This window comes from Chiloscyllium punctatum, chromosome 24 (genome assembly GCF_047496795.1).
Source record: "Chiloscyllium punctatum isolate Juve2018m chromosome 24, sChiPun1.3, whole genome shotgun sequence".
In the NCBI taxonomy this organism is placed as follows: Eukaryota; Metazoa; Chordata; class Chondrichthyes; order Orectolobiformes; family Hemiscylliidae; genus Chiloscyllium; species Chiloscyllium punctatum.
This window is the reverse complement of record NC_092762.1, coordinates 43,880,272-43,899,101: the sequence shown is the minus strand read 5'-3', so window position 1 is coordinate 43,899,101 and position 18,830 is coordinate 43,880,272. Positions and strand designations below refer to the sequence as shown.

The following is an 18,830-nucleotide window of genomic DNA, read 5'->3' as shown; positions in this document are numbered from 1 at the left end:
GCAAACTCCACACAGGGAGTCGCCCGAGGCTCGAATGCGCCAAGGGTTCGTGGCGATGGGAGGCAGCAGTGAAATCCTGATTATATTTGCAGGTGCTGAAGCTTCGATTTATGGAGACTGCTCTCATCGATGGTCTGCTTTTGTTTTCAAATCAACTCAGACACGTCCAACGGAACCTTCATGCACATCTTCCTTGGTTTGGAGCTGATGGTGATGTGGCCGTGCGTGTGGGAGTGTCGGTGTCTGCGGCTTTGTGGTGGGGTGGATTGTTTCGAGCAGAGAGTGGATGCTGGGGGTAGGGACGGCGCGTGGTGTTGGAGGGTTGATGATGAGGCCGTCTCATGAGCACCGTTCTTACTTTGGCGGTGCTGTGTTGTAGGCTTGCTGATGGCTTTGACGGTGCCAGAGGTGTGTGTTGAGGAGGGTTGCTACAGTAGAGAGAGGACGGTGCGGCAATGGAGTGGGGGGATGATGAAGAGAGACGGCGGCTTGGAATCGGCCCTGCACAGCCGGGGCTGCCAGTCTTTCCGACTGAATCGCGTGGATTGTGTCAGAATGGCTGCGCGAGAGTGTGAAGCGCGAACGTGTTTTCCAGCTCAGGCAGGGAAAGCCGTAGCCGGGCAGGCGGCCTGCCACCAGCCCGGGTAGCTCAGTCGGTAGAGCATCAGACTTTTAATCTGAGGGTCCAGGGTTCAAGTCCCTGCTCGGGCGGGTCGCTTTTAAATCGCTCTGCCACGGGACAACAGCGAAGGCGCAGGGCAGTGCTAACAAATCAGACTCAATGGCCCTTACATTGTGGCGGTGGAAGCAAGCACAGGGCAGTTTTGCCTGCATTTCCGAACTGTCGCAGTTGCTGCCGTAATCGCGGAACGCGTGGCTTCTGTTTGAATTGATCTCTTTAAGGTCCTCCAAATGCGCGAAATCAGAAATTAGCATAGAATCCCTCGACTGTGGAAACAAGCTACCGACTCTCCCAAGAGTATCCCCCACACACCTAAACCCCCACCTCGTGACTCCGAACCTGCACATGCCTGAAAACAAGGGGCAATTTAGCATGGCCAAAACACCTGCGCTGCACTCCTTTGGACTGTGGGAGGAAACCGGATCCGTCGGACGAAATCCACGCAGACACGGGGAGAATGTGCAAACTCCACACAGGGAGTCGGCCGAGGCTCGAATGCGCCAAGGGTTCGTGGCGATGGGAGGCAGCAGTGAAATCCTGATTATATTTGCAGGTGCTGAAGCTTCGATTTATGGAGACTGCTCTCATCGATGGTCTGCTTTTGTTTTCAAATCAACTCAGACACGTCCAACGGAACCTTCATGCACATCTTCCTTGGTTTGGAGCTGATGGTGATGTGGCCGTGCGTGTGGGAGTGTCGGTGTCTGCGGCTTTGTGGTGGGGTGGATTGTTTCGAGCAGAGAGTGGATGCTGGGGGTAGGGACGGCGCGTGGTGTTGGAGGGTTGATGATGAGGCCGTCTCATGAGCACCGTTCTTACTTTGGCGGTGCTGTGTTGTAGGCTTGCTGATGGCTTTGACGGTGCCAGAGGTGTGTGTTGAGGAGGGTTGCTACAGTAGAGAGAGGACGGTGCGGCAATGGAGTGGGGGGATGATGAAGAGAGACGGCGGCTTGGAATCGGCCCTGCACAGCCGGGGCTGCCAGTCTTTCCGACTGAATCGCGTGGATTGTGTCAGAATGGCTGCGCGAGAGTGTGAAGCGCGAACGTGTTTTCCAGCTCAGGCAGGGAAAGCCGTAGCCGGGCAGGCGGCCTGCCACCAGCCCGGGTAGCTCAGTCGGTAGAGCATCAGACTTTTAATCTGAGGGTCCAGGGTTCAAGTCCCTGCTCGGGCGGGTCGCTTTTAAATCGCTCTGCCACGGGACAACAGCGAAGGCGCAGGGCAGTGCTAACAAATCAGACTCAATGGCCCTTACATTGTGGCGGTGGAAGCAAGCACAGGGCAGTTTTGCCTGCATTTCCGAACTGTCGCAGTTGCTGCCGTAATCGCGGAACGCGTGGCTTCTGTTTGAATTGATCTCTTTAAGGTCCTCCAAATGCGCGAAATCAGAAATTAGCATAGAATCCCTCGACTGTGGAAACAGGCTACCGACTCTCCCAAGAGTATCCCCCACACACCTAAACCCCCACCTCGTGACTCCGAACCTGCACATGCCTGAAAACAAGGGGCAATTTAGCATGGCCAAAACACCTGCGCTGCACTCCTTTGGACTGTGGGAGGAAACCGGATCCGTCGGACGAAATCCACGCAGACACGGGGAGAATGTGCAAACTCCACACAGGGAGTCGCCCGAGGCTCGAATGCGCCAAGGGTTCGTGGCGATGGGAGGCAGCAGTGAAATCCTGATTATATTTGCAGGTGCTGAAGCTTCGATTTATGGAGACTGCTCTCATCGATGGTCTGCTTTTGTTTTCAAATCAACTCAGACACGTCCAACGGAACCTTCATGCACATCTTCCTTGGTTTGGAGCTGATGGTGATGTGGCCGTGCGTGTGGGAGTGTCGGTGTCTGCGGCTTTGTGGTGGGGTGGATTGTTTCGAGCAGAGAGTGGATGCTGGGGGTAGGGACGGCGCGTGGTGTTGGAGGGTTGATGATGAGGCCGTCTCATGAGCACCGTTCTTACTTTGGCGGTGCTGTGTTGTAGGCTTGCTGATGGCTTTCACGGTGCCAGAGGTGTGTGTTGAGGAGGGTTGCTACAGTAGAGAGAGGACGGTGCGGCAATGGAGTGGGGGGATGATGAAGAGAGACGGCGGCTTGGAATCGGCCCTGCACAGCCGGGGCTGCCAGTCTTTCCGACTGAATCGCGTGGATTGTGTCAGAATGGCTGCGCGAGAGTGTGAAGCGCGAACGTGTTTTCCAGCTCAGGCAGGGAAAGCCGTAGCCGGGCAGGCGGCCTGCCACCAGCCCGGGTAGCTCAGTCGGTAGAGCATCAGACTTTTAATCTGAGGGTCCAGGGTTCAAGTCCCTGCTCGGGCGGGTCGCTTTTAAATCGCTCTGCCACGGGACAACAGCGAAGGCGCAGGGCAGTGCTAACAAATCAGACTCAATGGCCCTTACATTGTGGCGGTGGAAGCAAGCACAGGGCAGTTTTGCCTGCATTTCCGAACTGTCGCAGTTGCTGCCGTAATCGCGGAACGCGTGGCTTCTGTTTGAATTGATCTCTTTAAGGTCCTCCAAATGCGCGAAATCAGAAATTAGCATAGAATCCCTCGACTGTGGAAACAGGCTACCGACTCTCCCAAGAGTATCCCCCACACACCTAAACCCCCACCTCGTGACTCCGAACCTGCAGATGCCTGAAAACAAGGGGCAATTTAGCATGGCCAAAACACCTGCGCTGCACTCCTTTGGACTGTGGGAGGAAACCGGATCCGTCGGACGAAATCCACGCAGACACGGGGAGAATGTGCAAACTCCACACAGGGAGTCGCCCGAGGCTCGAATGCGCCAAGGGTTCGTGGCGATGGGAGGCAGCAGTGAAATCCTGATTATATTTGCAGGTGCTGAAGCTTCGATTTATGGAGACTGCTCTCATCGATGGTCTGCTTTTGTTTTCAAATCAACTCAGACACGTCCAACGGAACCTTCATGCACATCTTCCTTGGTTTGGAGCTGATGGTGATGTGGCCGTGCGTGTGGGAGTGTCGGTGTCTGCGGCTTTGTGGTGGGGTGGATTGTTTCGAGCAGAGAGTGGATGCTGGGGGTAGGGACGGCGCGTGGTGTTGGAGGGTTGATGATGAGGCCGTCTCATGAGCACCGTTCTTACTTTGGCGGTGCTGTGTTGTAGGCTTGCTGATGGCTTTGACGGTGCCAGAGGTGTGTGTTGAGGAGGGTTGCTACAGTAGAGAGAGGACGGTGCGGCAATGGAGTGGGGGGATGATGAAGAGAGACGGCGGCTTGGAATCGGCCCTGCACAGCCGGGGCTGCCAGTCTTTCCGACTGAATCGCGTGGATTGTGTCAGAATGGCTGCGCGAGAGTGTGAAGCGCGAACGTGTTTTCCAGCTCAGGCAGGGAAAGCCGTAGCCGGGCAGGCGGCCTGCCACCAGCCCGGGTAGCTCAGTCGGTAGAGCATCAGACTTTTAATCTGAGGGTCCAGGGTTCAAGTCCCTGCTCGGGCGGGTCGCTTTTAAATCGCTCTGCCACGGGACAACAGCGAAGGCGCAGGGCAGTGCTAACAAATCAGACTCAATGGCCCTTACATTGTGGCGGTGGAAGCAAGCACAGGGCAGTTTTGCCTGCATTTCCGAACTGTCGCAGTTGCTGCCGTAATCGCGGAACGCGTGGCTTCTGTTTGAATTGATCTCTTTAAGGTCCTCCAAATGCGCGAAATCAGAAATTAGCATAGAATCCCTCGACTGTGGAAACAGGCTACCGACTCTCCCAAGAGTATCCCCCACACACCTAAACCCCCACCTCGTGACTCCGAACCTGCACATGCCTGAAAACAAGGGGCAATTTAGCATGGCCAAAACACCTGCGCTGCACTCCTTTGGACTGTGGGAGGAAACCGGATCCGTCGGACGAAATCCACGCAGACACGGGGAGAATGTGCAAACTCCACACAGGGAGTCGCCCGAGGCTCGAATGCGCCAAGGGTTCGTGGCGATGGGAGGCAGCAGTGAAATCCTGATTATATTTGCAGGTGCTGAAGCTTCGATTTATGGAGACTGCTCTCATCGATGGTCTGCTTTTGTTTTCAAATCAACTCAGACACGTCCAACGGAACCTTCATGCACATCTTCCTTGGTTTGGAGCTGATGGTGATGTGGCCGTGCGTGTGGGAGTGTCGGTGTCTGCGGCTTTGTGGTGGGGTGGATTGTTTCGAGCAGAGAGTGGATGCTGGGGGTAGGGACGGCGCGTGGTGTTGGAGGGTTGATGATGAGGCCGTCTCATGAGCACCGTTCTTACTTTGGCGGTGCTGTGTTGTAGGCTTGCTGATGGCTTTCACGGTGCCAGAGGTGTGTGTTGAGGAGGGTTGCTACAGTAGAGAGAGGACGGTGCGGCAATGGAGTGGGGGGATGATGAAGAGAGACGGCGGCTTGGAATCGGCCCTGCACAGCCGGGGCTGCCAGTCTTTCCGACTGAATCGCGTGGATTGTGTCAGAATGGCTGCGCGAGAGTGTGAAGCGCGAACGTGTTTTCCAGCTCAGGCAGGGAAAGCCGTAGCCGGGCAGACGGCCTGCCACCAGCCCGGGTAGCTCAGTCGGTAGAGCATCAGACTTTTAATCTGAGGGTCCAGGGTTCAAGTCCCTGCTCGGGCGGGTCGCTTTTAAATCGCTCTGCCACGGGACAACAGCGAAGGCGCAGGGCAGTGCTAACAAATCAGACTCAATGGCCCTTACATTGTGGCGGTGGAAGCAAGCACAGGGCAGTTTTGCCTGCATTTCCGAACTGTCGCAGTTGCTGCCGTAATCGCGGAACGCGTGGCTTCTGTTTGAATTGATCTCTTTAAGGTCCTCCAAATGCGCGAAATCAGAAATTAGCATAGAATCCCTCGACTGTGGAAACAGGCTACCGACTCTCCCAAGAGTATCCCCCACACACCTAAACCCCCACCTCGTGACTCCGAACCTGCACATGCCTGAAAACAAGGGGCAATTTAGCATGGCCAAAACACCTGCGCTGCACTCCTTTGGACTGTGGGAGGAAACCGGATCCGTCGGACGAAATCCACGCAGACACGGGGAGAATGTGCAAACTCCACACAGGGAGTCGCCCGAGGCTCGAATGCGCCAACGGTTCGTGGCGATGGGAGGCAGCAGTGAAATCCTGATTATATTTGCAGGTGCTGAAGCTTCGATTTATGGAGACTGCTCTCATCGATCGTCTGCTTTTGTTTTCAAATCAACTCAGACACGTCCAACGGAACCTTCATGCACATCTTCCTTGGTTTGGAGCTGATGGTGATGTGGCCGTGCGTGTGGGAGTGTCGGTGTCTGCGGCTTTGTGGTGGGGTGGATTGTTTCGAGCAGAGAGTGGATGCTGGGGGTAGGGACGGCGCGTGGTGTTGGAGGGTTGATGATGAGGCCGTCTCATGAGCACCGTTCTTACTTTGGCGGTGCTGTGTTGTAGGCTTGCTGATGGCTTTCACGGTGCCAGAGGTGTGTGTTGAGGAGGGTTGCTACAGTAGAGAGAGGACGGTGCGGCAATGGAGTGGGGGGATGATGAAGAGAGACGGCGGCTTGGAATCGGCCCTGCACAGCCGGGGCTGCCAGTCTTTCCGACTGAATCGCGTGGATTGTGTCAGAATGGCTGCGCGAGAGTGTGAAGCGCGAACGTGTTTTCCAGCTCAGGCAGGGAAAGCCGTAGCCGGGCAGGCGGCCTGCCACCAGCCCGGGTAGCTCAGTCGGTAGAGCATCAGACTTTTAATCTGAGGGTCCAGGGTTCAAGTCCCTGCTCGGGCGGGTCGCTTTTAAATCGCTCTGCCACGGGACAACAGCGAAGGCGCAGGGCAGTGCTAACAAATCAGACTCAATGGCCCTTACATTGTGGCGGTGGAAGCAAGCACAGGGCAGTTTTGCCTGCATTTCCGAACTGTCGCAGTTGCTGCCGTAATCGCGGAACGCGTGGCTTCTGTTTGAATTGATCTCTTTAAGGTCCTCCAAATGCGCGAAATCAGAAATTAGCATAGAATCCCTCGACTGTGGAAACAGGCTACCGACTCTCCCAAGAGTATCCCCCACACACCTAAACCCCCACCTCGTGACTCCGAACCTGCAGATGCCTGAAAACAAGGGGCAATTTAGCATGGCCAAAACACCTGCGCTGCACTCCTTTGGACTGTGGGAGGAAACCGGATCCGTCGGACGAAATCCACGCAGACACGGGGAGAATGTGCAAACTCCACACAGGGAGTCGCCCGAGGCTCGAATGCGCCAAGGGTTCGTGGCGATGGGAGGCAGCAGTGAAATCCTGATTATATTTGCAGGTGCTGAAGCTTCGATTTATGGAGACTGCTCTCATCGATGGTCTGCTTTTGTTTTCAAATCAACTCAGACACGTCCAACGGAACCTTCATGCACATCTTCCTTGGTTTGGAGCTGATGGTGATGTGGCCGTGCGTGTGGGAGTGTCGGTGTCTGCGGCTTTGTGGTGGGGTGGATTGTTTCGAGCAGAGAGTGGATGCTGGGGGTAGGGACGGCGCGTGGTGTTGGAGGGTTGATGATGAGGCCGTCTCATGAGCACCGTTCTTACTTTGGCGGTGCTGTGTTGTAGGCTTGCTGATGGCTTTGACGGTGCCAGAGGTGTGTGTTGAGGAGGGTTGCTACAGTAGAGAGAGGACGGTGCGGCAATGGAGTGGGGGGATGATGAAGAGAGACGGCGGCTTGGAATCGGCCCTGCACAGCCGGGGCTGCCAGTCTTTCCGACTGAATCGCGTGGATTGTGTCAGAATGGCTGCGCGAGAGTGTGAAGCGCGAACGTGTTTTCCAGCTCAGGCAGGGAAAGCCGTAGCCGGGCAGGCGGCCTGCCACCAGCCCGGGTAGCTCAGTCGGTAGAGCATCAGACTTTTAATCTGAGGGTCCAGGGTTCAAGTCCCTGCTCGGGCGGGTCGCTTTTAAATCGCTCTGCCACGGGACAACAGCGAAGGCGCAGGGCAGTGCTAACAAATCAGACTCAATGGCCCTTACATTGTGGCGGTGGAAGCAAGCACAGGGCAGTTTTGCCTGCATTTCCGAACTGTCGCAGTTGCTGCCGTAATCGCGGAACGCGTGGCTTCTGTTTGAATTGATCTCTTTAAGGTCCTCCAAATGCGCGAAATCAGAAATTAGCATAGAATCCCTCGACTGTGGAAACAAGCTACCGACTCTCCCAAGAGTATCCCCCACACACCTAAACCCCCACCTCGTGACTCCGAACCTGCACATGCCTGAAAACAAGGGGCAATTTAGCATGGCCAAAACACCTGCGCTGCACTCCTTTGGACTGTGGGAGGAAACCGGATCCGTCGGACGAAATCCACGCAGACACGGGGAGAATGTGCAAACTCCACACAGGGAGTCGCCCGAGGCTCGAATGCGCCAAGGGTTCGTGGCGATGGGAGGCAGCAGTGAAATCCTGATTATATTTGCAGGTGCTGAAGCTTCGATTTATGGAGACTGCTCTCATCGATGGTCTGCTTTTGTTTTCAAATCAACTCAGACACGTCCAACGGAACCTTCATGCACATCTTCCTTGGTTTGGAGCTGATGGTGATGTGGCCGTGCGTGTGGGAGTGTCGGTGTCTGCGGCTTTGTGGTGGGGTGGATTGTTTCGAGCAGAGAGTGGATGCTGGGGGTAGGGACGGCGCGTGGTGTTGGAGGGTTGATGATGAGGCCGTCTCATGAGCACCGTTCTTACTTTGGCGGTGCTGTGTTGTAGGCTTGCTGATGGCTTTGACGGTGCCAGAGGTGTGTGTTGAGGAGGGTTGCTACAGTAGAGAGAGGACGGTGCGGCAATGGAGTGGGGGGATGATGAAGAGAGACGGCGGCTTGGAATCGGCCCTGCACAGCCGGGGCTGCCAGTCTTTCCGACTGAATCGCGTGGATTGTGTCAGAATGGCTGCGCGAGAGTGTGAAGCGCGAACGTGTTTTCCAGCTCAGGCAGGGAAAGCCGTAGCCGGGCAGGCGGCCTGCCACGAGCCCGGGTAGCTCAGTCGGTAGAGCATCAGACTTTTAATCTGAGGGTCCAGGGTTCAAGTCCCTGCTCGGGCGGGTCGCTTTTAAATCGCTCTGCCACGGGACAACAGCGAAGGCGCAGGGCAGTGCTAACAAATCAGACTCAATGGCCCTTACATTGTGGCGGTGGAAGCAAGCACAGGGCAGTTTTGCCTGCATTTCCGAACTGTCGCAGTTGCTGCCGTAATCGCGGAACGCGTGGCTTCTGTTTGAATTGATCTCTTTAAGGTCCTCCAAATGCGCGAAATCAGAAATTAGCATAGAATCCCTCGACTGTGGAAACAAGCTACCGACTCTCCCAAGAGTATCCCCCACACACCTAAACCCCCACCTCGTGACTCCGAACCTGCACATGCCTGAAAACAAGGGGCAATTTAGCATGGCCAAAACACCTGCGCTGCACTCCTTTGGACTGTGGGAGGAAACCGGATCCGTCGGACGAAATCCACGCAGACACGGGGAGAATGTGCAAACTCCACACAGGGAGTCGCCCGAGGCTCGAATGCGCCAAGGGTTCGTGGCGATGGGAGGCAGCAGTGAAATCCTGATTATATTTGCAGGTGCTGAAGCTTCGATTTATGGAGACTGCTCTCATCGATGGTCTGCTTTTGTTTTCAAATCAACTCAGACACGTCCAACGGAACCTTCATGCACATCTTCCTTGGTTTGGAGCTGATGGTGATGTGGCCGTGCGTGTGGGAGTGTCGGTGTCTGCGGCTTTGTGGTGGGGTGGATTGTTTCGAGCAGAGAGTGGATGCTGGGGGTAGGGACGGCGCGTGGTGTTGGAGGGTTGATGATGAGGCCGTCTCATGAGCACCGTTCTTACTTTGGCGGTGCTGTGTTGTAGGCTTGCTGATGGCTTTGACGGTGCCAGAGGTGTGTGTTGAGGAGGGTTGCTACAGTAGAGAGAGGACGGTGCGGCAATGGAGTGGGGGGATGATGAAGAGAGACGGCGGCTTGGAATCGGCCCTGCACAGCCGGGGCTGCCAGTCTTTCCGACTGAATCGCGTGGATTGTGTCAGAATGGCTGCGCGAGAGTGTGAAGCGCGAACGTGTTTTCCAGCTCAGGCAGGGAAAGCCGTAGCCGGGCAGGCGGCCTGCCACGAGCCCGGGTAGCTCAGTCGGTAGAGCATCAGACTTTTAATCTGAGGGTCCAGGGTTCAAGTCCCTGCTCGGGCGGGTCGCTTTTAAATCGCTCTGCCACGGGACAACAGCGAAGGCGCAGGGCAGTGCTAACAAATCAGACTCAATGGCCCTTACATTGTGGCGGTGGAAGCAAGCACAGGGCAGTTTTGCCTGCATTTCCGAACTGTCGCAGTTGCTGCCGTAATCGCGGAACGCGTGGCTTCTGTTTGAATTGATCTCTTTAAGGTCCTCCAAATGCGCGAAATCAGAAATTAGCATAGAATCCCTCGACTGTGGAAACAGGCTACCGACTCTCCCAAGAGTATCCCCCACACACCTAAACCCCCACCTCGTGACTCCGAACCTGCACATGCCTGAAAACAAGGGGCAATTTAGCATGGCCAAAACACCTGCGCTGCACTCCTTTGGACTGTGGGAGGAAACCGGATCCGTCGGACGAAATCCACGCAGACACGGGGAGAATGTGCAAACTCCACACAGGGAGTCGCCCGAGGCTCGAATGCGCCAAGGGTTCGTGGCGATGGGAGGCAGCAGTGAAATCCTGATTATATTTGCAGGTGCTGAAGCTTCGATTTATGGAGACTGCTCTCATCGATCGTCTGCTTTTGTTTTCAAATCAACTCAGACACGTCCAACGGAACCTTCATGCACATCTTCCTTGGTTTGGAGCTGATGGTGATGTGGCCGTGCGTGTGGGAGTGTCGGTGTCTGCGGCTTTGTGGTGGGGTGGATTGTTTCGAGCAGAGAGTGGATGCTGGGGGTAGGGACGGCGCGTGGTGTTGGAGGGTTGATGATGAGGCCGTCTCATGAGCACCGTTCTTACTTTGGCGGTGCTGTGTTGTAGGCTTGCTGATGGCTTTGACGGTGCCAGAGGTGTGTGTTGAGGAGGGTTGCTACAGTAGAGAGAGGACGGTGCGGCAATGGAGTGGGGGGATGATGAAGAGAGACGGCGGCTTGGAATGGGCCCTGCACAGCCGGGGCTGCCAGTCTTTCCGACTGAATCGCGTGGATTGTGTCAGAATGGCTGCGCGAGAGTGTGAAGCGCGAACGTGTTTTCCAGCTCAGGCAGGGAAAGCCGTAGCCGGGCAGGCGGTCTGCCACGAGCCCGGGTAGCTCAGTCGGTAGAGCATCAGACTTTTAATCTGAGGGTCCAGGGTTCAAGTCCCTGCTCGGGCGGGTCGCTTTTAAATCGCTCTGCCACGGGACAACAGCGAAGGCGCAGGGCAGTGCTAACAAATCAGACTCAATGGCCCTTACATTGTGGCGGTGGAAGCAAGCACAGGGCAGTTTTGCCTGCATTCCCGAACTGTCGCAGTTGCTGCCGTAATCGCGGAACGCGTGGCTTCTGTTTGAATTGATCTCTTTAAGGTCCTCCAAATGCGCGAAATCAGAAATTAGCATAGAATCCCTCGACTGTGGAAACAAGCTACCGACTCTCCCAAGAGTATCCCCCACACACCTAAACCCCCACCTCGTGACTCCGAACCTGCACATGCCTGAAAACAAGGGGCAATTTAGCATGGCCAAAACACCTGCGCTGCACTCCTTTGGACTGTGGGAGGAAACCGGATCCGTCGGACGAAATCCACGCAGACACGGGGAGAATGTGCAAACTCCACACAGGGAGTCGCCCGAGGCTCGAATGCGCCAAGGGTTCGTGGCGATGGGAGGCAGCAGTGAAATCCTGATTATATTTGCAGGTGCTGAAGCTTCGATTTATGGAGACTGCTCTCATCGATCGTCTGCTTTTGTTTTCAAATCAACTCAGACACGTCCAACGGAACCTTCATGCACATCTTCCTTGGTTTGGAGCTGATGGTGATGTGGCCGTGCGTGTGGGAGTGTCGGTGTCTGCGGCTTTGTGGTGGGGTGGATTGTTTCGAGCAGAGAGTGGATGCTGGGGGTAGGGACGGCGCGTGGTGTTGGAGGGTTGATGATGAGGCCGTCTCATGAGCACCGTTCTTACTTTGGCGGTGCTGTGTTGTAGGCTTGCTGATGGCTTTGACGGTGCCAGAGGTGTGTGTTGAGGAGGGTTGCTACAGTAGAGAGAGGACGGTGCGGCAATGGAGTGGGGGGATGATGAAGAGAGACGGCGGCTTGGAATCGGCCCTGCACAGCCGGGGCTGCCAGTCTTTCCGACTGAATCGCGTGGATTGTGTCAGAATGGCTGCGCGAGAGTGTGAAGCGCGAACGTGTTTTCCAGCTCAGGCAGGGAAAGCCGTAGCCGGGCAGGCGGCCTGTCACCAGCCCGGGTAGCTCAGTCGGTAGAGCATCAGACTTTTAATCTGAGGGTCCAGGGTTCAAGTCCCTGCTCGGGCGGGTCGCTTTTAAATCGCTCTGCCACGGGACAACAGCGAAGGCGCAGGGCAGTGCTAACAAATCAGACTCAATGGCCCTTACATTGTGGCGGTGGAAGCAAGCACAGGGCAGTTTTGCCTGCATTTCCGAACTGTCGCAGTTGCTGCCGTAATCGCGGAACGCGTGGCTTCTGTTTGAATTGATCTCTTTAAGGTCCTCCAAATGCGCGAAATCAGAAATTAGCATAGAATCCCTCGACTGTGGAAACAAGCTACCGACTCTCCCAAGAGTATCCCCCACACACCTAAACCCCCACCTCGTGACTCCGAACCTGCACATGCCTGAAAACAAGGGGCAATTTAGCATGGCCAAAACACCTGCGCTGCACTCCTTTGGACTGTGGGAGGAAACCGGATCCGTCGGACGAAATCCACGCAGACACGGGGAGAATGTGCAAACTCCACACAGGGAGTCGCCCGAGGCTCGAATGCGCCAAGGGTTCGTGGCGATGGGAGGCAGCAGTGAAATCCTGATTATATTTGCAGGTGCTGAAGCTTCGATTTATGGAGACTGCTCTCATCGATGGTCTGCTTTTGTTTTCAAATCAACTCAGACACGTCCAACGGAACCTTCATGCACATCTTCCTTGGTTTGGAGCTGATGGTGATGTGGCCGTGCGTGTGGGAGTGTCGGTGTCTGCGGCTTTGTGGTGGGGTGGATTGTTTCGAGCAGAGAGTGGATGCTGGGGGTAGGGACGGCGCGTGGTGTTGGAGGGTTGATGATGAGGCCGTCTCATGAGCACCGTTCTTACTTTGGCGGTGCTGTGTTGTAGGCTTGCTGATGGCTTTGACGGTGCCAGAGGTGTGTGTTGAGGAGGGTTGCTACAGTAGAGAGAGGACGGTGCGGCAATGGAGTGGGGGGATGATGAAGAGAGACGGCGGCTTGGAATCGGCCCTGCACAGCCGGGGCTGCCAGTCTTTCCGACTGAATCGCGTGGATTGTGTCAGAATGGCTGCGCGAGAGTGTGAAGCGCGAACGTGTTTTCCAGCTCAGGCAGGGAAAGCCGTAGCCGGGCAGGCGGCCTGCCACGAGCCCGGGTAGCTCAGTCGGTAGAGCATCAGACTTTTAATCTGAGGGTCCAGGGTTCAAGTCCCTGCTCGGGCGGGTCGCTTTTAAATCGCTCTGCCACGGGACAACAGCGAAGGCGCAGGGCAGTGCTAACAAATCAGACTCAATGGCCCTTACATTGTGGCGGTGGAAGCAAGCACAGGGCAGTTTTGCCTGCATTTCCGAACTGTCGCAGTTGCTGCCGTAATCGCGGAACGCGTGGCTTCTGTTTGAATTGATCTCTTTAAGGTCCTCCAAATGCGCGAAATCAGAAATTAGCATAGAATCCCTCGACTGTGGAAACAAGCTACCGACTCTCCCAAGAGTATCCCCCACACACCTAAACCCCCACCTCGTGACTCCGAACCTGCACATGCCTGAAAACAAGGGGCAATTTAGCATGGCCAAAACACCTGCGCTGCACTCCTTTGGACTGTGGGAGGAAACCGGATCCGTCGGACGAAATCCACGCAGACACGGGGAGAATGTGCAAACTCCACACAGGGAGTCGCCCGAGGCTCGAATGCGCCAAGGGTTCGTGGCGATGGGAGGCAGCAGTGAAATCCTGATTATATTTGCAGGTGCTGAAGCTTCGATTTATGGAGACTGCTCTCATCGATGGTCTGCTTTTGTTTTCAAATCAACTCAGACACGTCCAACGGAACCTTCATGCACATCTTCCTTGGTTTGGAGCTGATGGTGATGTGGCCGTGCGTGTGGGAGTGTCGGTGTCTGCGGCTTTGTGGTGGGGTGGATTGTTTCGAGCAGAGAGTGGATGCTGGGGGTAGGGACGGCGCGTGGTGTTGGAGGGTTGATGATGAGGCCGTCTCATGAGCACCGTTCTTACTTTGGCGGTGCTGTGTTGTAGGCTTGCTGATGGCTTTGACGGTGCCAGAGGTGTGTGTTGAGGAGGGTTGCTACAGTAGAGAGAGGACGGTGCGGCAATGGAGTGGGGGGATGATGAAGAGAGACGGCGGCTTGGAATCGGCCCTGCACAGCCGGGGCTGCCAGTCTTTCCGACTGAATCGCGTGGATTGTGTCAGAATGGCTGCGCGAGAGTGTGAAGCGCGAACGTGTTTTCCAGCTCAGGCAGGGAAAGCCGTAGCCGGGCAGGCGGCCTGCCACGAGCCCGGGTAGCTCAGTCGGTAGAGCATCAGACTTTTAATCTGAGGGTCCAGGGTTCAAGTCCCTGCTCGGGCGGGTCGCTTTTAAATCGCTCTGCCACGGGACAACAGCGAAGGCGCAGGGCAGTGCTAACAAATCAGACTCAATGGCCCTTACATTGTGGCGGTGGAAGCAAGCACAGGGCAGTTTTGCCTGCATTTCCGAACTGTCGCAGTTGCTGCCGTAATCGCGGAACGCGTGGCTTCTGTTTGAATTGATCTCTTTAAGGTCCTCCAAATGCGCGAAATCAGAAATTAGCATAGAATCCCTCGACTGTGGAAACAGGCTACCGACTCTCCCAAGAGTATCCCCCACACACCTAAACCCCCACCTCGTGACTCCGAACCTGCACATGCCTGAAAACAAGGGGCAATTTAGCATGGCCAAAACACCTGCGCTGCACTCCTTTGGACTGTGGGAGGAAACCGGATCCGTCGGACGAAATCCACGCAGACACGGGGAGAATGTGCAAACTCCACACAGGGAGTCGCCCGAGGCTCGAATGCGCCAAGGGTTCGTGGCGATGGGAGGCAGCAGTGAAATCCTGATTATATTTGCAGGTGCTGAAGCTTCGATTTATGGAGACTGCTCTCATCGATCGTCTGCTTTTGTTTTCAAATCAACTCAGACACGTCCAACGGAACCTTCATGCACATCTTCCTTGGTTTGGAGCTGATGGTGATGTGGCCGTGCGTGTGGGAGTGTCGGTGTCTGCGGCTTTGTGGTGGGGTGGATTGTTTCGAGCAGAGAGTGGATGCTGGGGGTAGGGACGGCGCGTGGTGTTGGAGGGTTGATGATGAGGCCGTCTCATGAGCACCGTTCTTACTTTGGCGGTGCTGTGTTGTAGGCTTGCTGATGGCTTTGACGGTGCCAGAGGTGTGTGTTGAGGAGGGTTGCTACAGTAGAGAGAGGACGGTGCGGCAATGGAGTGGGGGGATGATGAAGAGAGACGGCGGCTTGGAATGGGCCCTGCACAGCCGGGGCTGCCAGTCTTTCCGACTGAATCGCGTGGATTGTGTCAGAATGGCTGCGCGAGAGTGTGAAGCGCGAACGTGTTTTCCAGCTCAGGCAGGGAAAGCCGTAGCCGGGCAGGCGGTCTGCCACGAGCCCGGGTAGCTCAGTCGGTAGAGCATCAGACTTTTAATCTGAGGGTCCAGGGTTCAAGTCCCTGCTCGGGCGGGTCGCTTTTAAATCGCTCTGCCACGGGACAACAGCGAAGGCGCAGGGCAGTGCTAACAAATCAGACTCAATGGCCCTTACATTGTGGCGGTGGAAGCAAGCACAGGGCAGTTTTGCCTGCATTCCCGAACTGTCGCAGTTGCTGCCGTAATCGCGGAACGCGTGGCTTCTGTTTGAATTGATCTCTTTAAGGTCCTCCAAATGCGCGAAATCAGAAATTAGCATAGAATCCCTCGACTGTGGAAACAAGCTACCGACTCTCCCAAGAGTATCCCCCACACACCTAAACCCCCACCTCGTGACTCCGAACCTGCACATGCCTGAAAACAAGGGGCAATTTAGCATGGCCAAAACACCTGCGCTGCACTCCTTTGGACTGTGGGAGGAAACCGGATCCGTCGGACGAAATCCACGCAGACACGGGGAGAATGTGCAAACTCCACACAGGGAGTCGCCCGAGGCTCGAATGCGCCAAGGGTTCGTGGCGATGGGAGGCAGCAGTGAAATCCTGATTATATTTGCAGGTGCTGAAGCTTCGATTTATGGAGACTGCTCTCATCGATGGTCTGCTTTTGTTTTCAAATCAACTCAGACACGTCCAACGGAACCTTCATGCACATCTTCCTTGGTTTGGAGCTGATGGTGATGTGGCCGTGCGTGTGGGAGTGTCGGTGTCTGCGGCTTTGTGGTGGGGTGGATTGTTTCGAGCAGAGAGTGGATGCTGGGGGTAGGGACGGCGCGTGGTGTTGGAGGGTTGATGATGAGGCCGTCTCATGAGCACCGTTCTTACTTTGGCGGTGCTGTGTTGTAGGCTTGCTGATGGCTTTGACGGTGCCAGAGGTGTGTGTTGAGGAGGGTTGCTACAGTAGAGAGAGGACGGTGCGGCAATGGAGTGGGGGGATGATGAAGAGAGACGGCGGCTTGGAATCGGCCCTGCACAGCCGGGGCTGCCAGTCTTTCCGACTGAATCGCGTGGATTGTGTCAGAATGGCTGCGCGAGAGTGTGAAGCGCGAACGTGTTTTCCAGCTCAGGCAGGGAAAGCCGTAGCCGGGCAGGCGGCCTGCCACCAGCCCGGGTAGCTCAGTCGGTAGAGCATCAGACTTTTAATCTGAGGGTCCAGGGTTCAAGTCCCTGCTCGGGCGGGTCGCTTTTAAATCGCTCTGCCACGGGACAACAGCGAAGGCGCAGGGCAGTGCTAACAAATCAGACTCAATGGCCCTTACATTGTGGCGGTGGAAGCAAGCACAGGGCAGTTTTGCCTGCATTTCCGAACTGTCGCAGTTGCTGCCGTAATCGCGGAACGCGTGGCTTCTGTTTGAATTGATCTCTTTAAGGTCCTCCAAATGCGCGAAATCAGAAATTAGCATAGAATCCCTCGACTGTGGAAACAAGCTACCGACTCTCCCAAGAGTATCCCCCACACACCTAAACCCCCACCTCGTGACTCCGAACCTGCACATGCCTGAAAACAAGGGGCAATTTAGCATGGCCAAAACACCTGCGCTGCACTCCTTTGGACTGTGGGAGGAAACCGGATCCGTCGGACGAAATCCACGCAGACACGGGGAGAATGTGCAAACTCCACACAGGGAGTCGCCCGAGGCTCGAATGCGCCAAGGGTTCGTGGCGATGGGAGGCAGCAGTGAAATCCTGATTATATTTGCAGGTGCTGAAGCTTCGATTTATGGAGACTGCTCTCATCGATGGTCTGCTTTTGTTTTCAAATCAACTCAGACACGTCCAACGGAACCTTCATGCACATCTTCCTTGGTTTGGAGCTGATGGTGATGTGGCCGTGCGTGTGGGAGTGTCGGTGTCTGCGGCTTTGTGGTGGGGTGGATTGTTTCGAGCAGAGAGTGGATGCTGGGGGTAGGGACGGCGCGTGGTGTTGGAGGGTTGATGATGAGGCCGTCTCATGAGCACCGTTCTTACTTTGGCGGTGCTGTGTTGTAGGCTTGCTGATGGCTTTGACGGTGCCAGAGGTGTGTGTTGAGGAGGGTTGCTACAGTAGAGAGAGGACGGTGCGGCAATGGAGTGGGGGGATGATGAAGAGAGACGGCGGCTTGGAATCGGCCCTGCACAGCCGGGGCTGCCAGTCTTTCCGACTGAATCGCGTGGATTGTGTCAGAATGGCTGCGCGAGAGTGTGAAGCGCGAACGTGTTTTCCAGCTCAGGCAGGGAAAGCCGTAGCCGGGCAGGCGGCCTGCCACCAGCCCGGGTAGCTCAGTCGGTAGAGCATCAGACTTTTAATCTGAGGGTCCAGGGTTCAAGTCCCTGCTCGGGCGGGTCGCTTTTAAATCGCTCTGCCACGGGACAACAGCGAAGGCGCAGGGCAGTGCTAACAAATCAGACTCAATGGCCCTTACATTGTGGCGGTGGAAGCAAGCACAGGGCAGTTTTGCCTGCATTTCCGAACTGTCGCAGTTGCTGCCGTAATCGCGGAACGCGTGGCTTCTGTTTGAATTGATCTCTTTAAGGTCCTCCAAATGCGCGAAATCAGAAATTAGCATAGAATCCCTCGACTGTGGAAACAGGCTACCGACTCTCCCAAGAGTATCCCCCACACACCTAAACCCCCACCTCGTGACTCCGAACCTGCACATGCCTGAAAACAAGGGGCAATTTAGCATGGCCAAAACACCTGCGCTGCACTCCTTTGGACTGTGGGAGGAAACCGGATCCGTCGGACGAAATCCACGCAGACACGGGGAGAATGTGCAAACTCCACACAGGGAGTCGCCCGAGGCTCGAATGCGCCAAGGGTTCGTGGCGATGGGAGGCAGCAGTGAAATCCTGATTATATTTGCAGGTGCTGAAGCTTCGATTTATGGAGACTGCTCTCATCGATGGTCTGCTTTTGTTTTCAAATCAACTCAGACACGTCCAACGGAACCTTCATGCACATCTTCCTTGGTTTGGAGCTGATGGTGATGTGGCCGTGCGTGTGGGAGTGTCGGTGTCTGCGGCTTTGTGGTGGGGTGGATTGTTTCGAGCAGAGAGTGGATGCTGGGGGTAGGGACGGCGCGTGGTGTTGGAGGGTTGATGATGAGGCCGTCTCATGAGCACCGTTCTTACTTTGGCGGTGCTGTGTTGTAGGCTTGCTGATGGCTTTCACGGTGCCAGAGGTGTGTGTTGAGGAGGGTTGCTACAGTAGAGAGAGGACGGTGCGGCAATGGAGTGGGGGGATGATGAAGAGAGACGGCGGCTTGGAATCGGCCCTGCACAGCCGGGGCTGCCAGTCTTTCCGACTGAATCGCGT

The 18,830-nt window shown here is 55.7% G+C and overlaps 16 non-coding genes across 16 annotated transcripts; all 16 read left to right on the top strand.

The window, feature by feature from the left end:
• Window positions 1-638: 638 nt before the first annotated feature.
• trnak-uuu (transfer RNA lysine (anticodon UUU)) lies at window positions 639-711 on the top strand. Its single transcript has one exon. It is a non-coding gene; the product is annotated as a tRNA-Lys (tRNA).
• A 1,070-nt stretch (window positions 712-1,781) lies between these two features.
• On the top strand, window positions 1,782-1,854 carry trnak-uuu (transfer RNA lysine (anticodon UUU)). The gene has a single exon. It is a non-coding gene; the product is annotated as a tRNA-Lys (tRNA).
• Window positions 1,855-2,924: 1,070 nt separating this feature from the next.
• Window positions 2,925-2,997, top strand: trnak-uuu (transfer RNA lysine (anticodon UUU)). Its single transcript has one exon. It is a non-coding gene; the product is annotated as a tRNA-Lys (tRNA).
• A 1,070-nt stretch (window positions 2,998-4,067) lies between these two features.
• On the top strand, window positions 4,068-4,140 carry trnak-uuu (transfer RNA lysine (anticodon UUU)). Its single transcript has one exon. It is a non-coding gene; the product is annotated as a tRNA-Lys (tRNA).
• Window positions 4,141-5,210: 1,070 nt separating this feature from the next.
• Window positions 5,211-5,283, top strand: trnak-uuu (transfer RNA lysine (anticodon UUU)). Its single transcript has one exon. It is a non-coding gene; the product is annotated as a tRNA-Lys (tRNA).
• A 1,070-nt stretch (window positions 5,284-6,353) lies between these two features.
• On the top strand, window positions 6,354-6,426 carry trnak-uuu (transfer RNA lysine (anticodon UUU)). Its single transcript has one exon. It is a non-coding gene; the product is annotated as a tRNA-Lys (tRNA).
• A 1,070-nt stretch (window positions 6,427-7,496) lies between these two features.
• On the top strand, window positions 7,497-7,569 carry trnak-uuu (transfer RNA lysine (anticodon UUU)). Its single transcript has one exon. It is a non-coding gene; the product is annotated as a tRNA-Lys (tRNA).
• A 1,070-nt stretch (window positions 7,570-8,639) lies between these two features.
• On the top strand, window positions 8,640-8,712 carry trnak-uuu (transfer RNA lysine (anticodon UUU)). The gene has a single exon. It is a non-coding gene; the product is annotated as a tRNA-Lys (tRNA).
• Window positions 8,713-9,782: 1,070 nt separating this feature from the next.
• On the top strand, window positions 9,783-9,855 carry trnak-uuu (transfer RNA lysine (anticodon UUU)). Its single transcript has one exon. It is a non-coding gene; the product is annotated as a tRNA-Lys (tRNA).
• A 1,070-nt stretch (window positions 9,856-10,925) lies between these two features.
• Window positions 10,926-10,998, top strand: trnak-uuu (transfer RNA lysine (anticodon UUU)). Its single transcript has one exon. It is a non-coding gene; the product is annotated as a tRNA-Lys (tRNA).
• A 1,070-nt stretch (window positions 10,999-12,068) lies between these two features.
• Window positions 12,069-12,141, top strand: trnak-uuu (transfer RNA lysine (anticodon UUU)). The gene has a single exon. It is a non-coding gene; the product is annotated as a tRNA-Lys (tRNA).
• Window positions 12,142-13,211: 1,070 nt separating this feature from the next.
• trnak-uuu (transfer RNA lysine (anticodon UUU)) lies at window positions 13,212-13,284 on the top strand. Its single transcript has one exon. It is a non-coding gene; the product is annotated as a tRNA-Lys (tRNA).
• A 1,070-nt stretch (window positions 13,285-14,354) lies between these two features.
• Window positions 14,355-14,427, top strand: trnak-uuu (transfer RNA lysine (anticodon UUU)). The gene has a single exon. It is a non-coding gene; the product is annotated as a tRNA-Lys (tRNA).
• Window positions 14,428-15,497: 1,070 nt separating this feature from the next.
• On the top strand, window positions 15,498-15,570 carry trnak-uuu (transfer RNA lysine (anticodon UUU)). Its single transcript has one exon. It is a non-coding gene; the product is annotated as a tRNA-Lys (tRNA).
• A 1,070-nt stretch (window positions 15,571-16,640) lies between these two features.
• Window positions 16,641-16,713, top strand: trnak-uuu (transfer RNA lysine (anticodon UUU)). The gene has a single exon. It is a non-coding gene; the product is annotated as a tRNA-Lys (tRNA).
• Window positions 16,714-17,783: 1,070 nt separating this feature from the next.
• Window positions 17,784-17,856, top strand: trnak-uuu (transfer RNA lysine (anticodon UUU)). Its single transcript has one exon. It is a non-coding gene; the product is annotated as a tRNA-Lys (tRNA).
• Window positions 17,857-18,830: the final 974 nt, after the last annotated feature.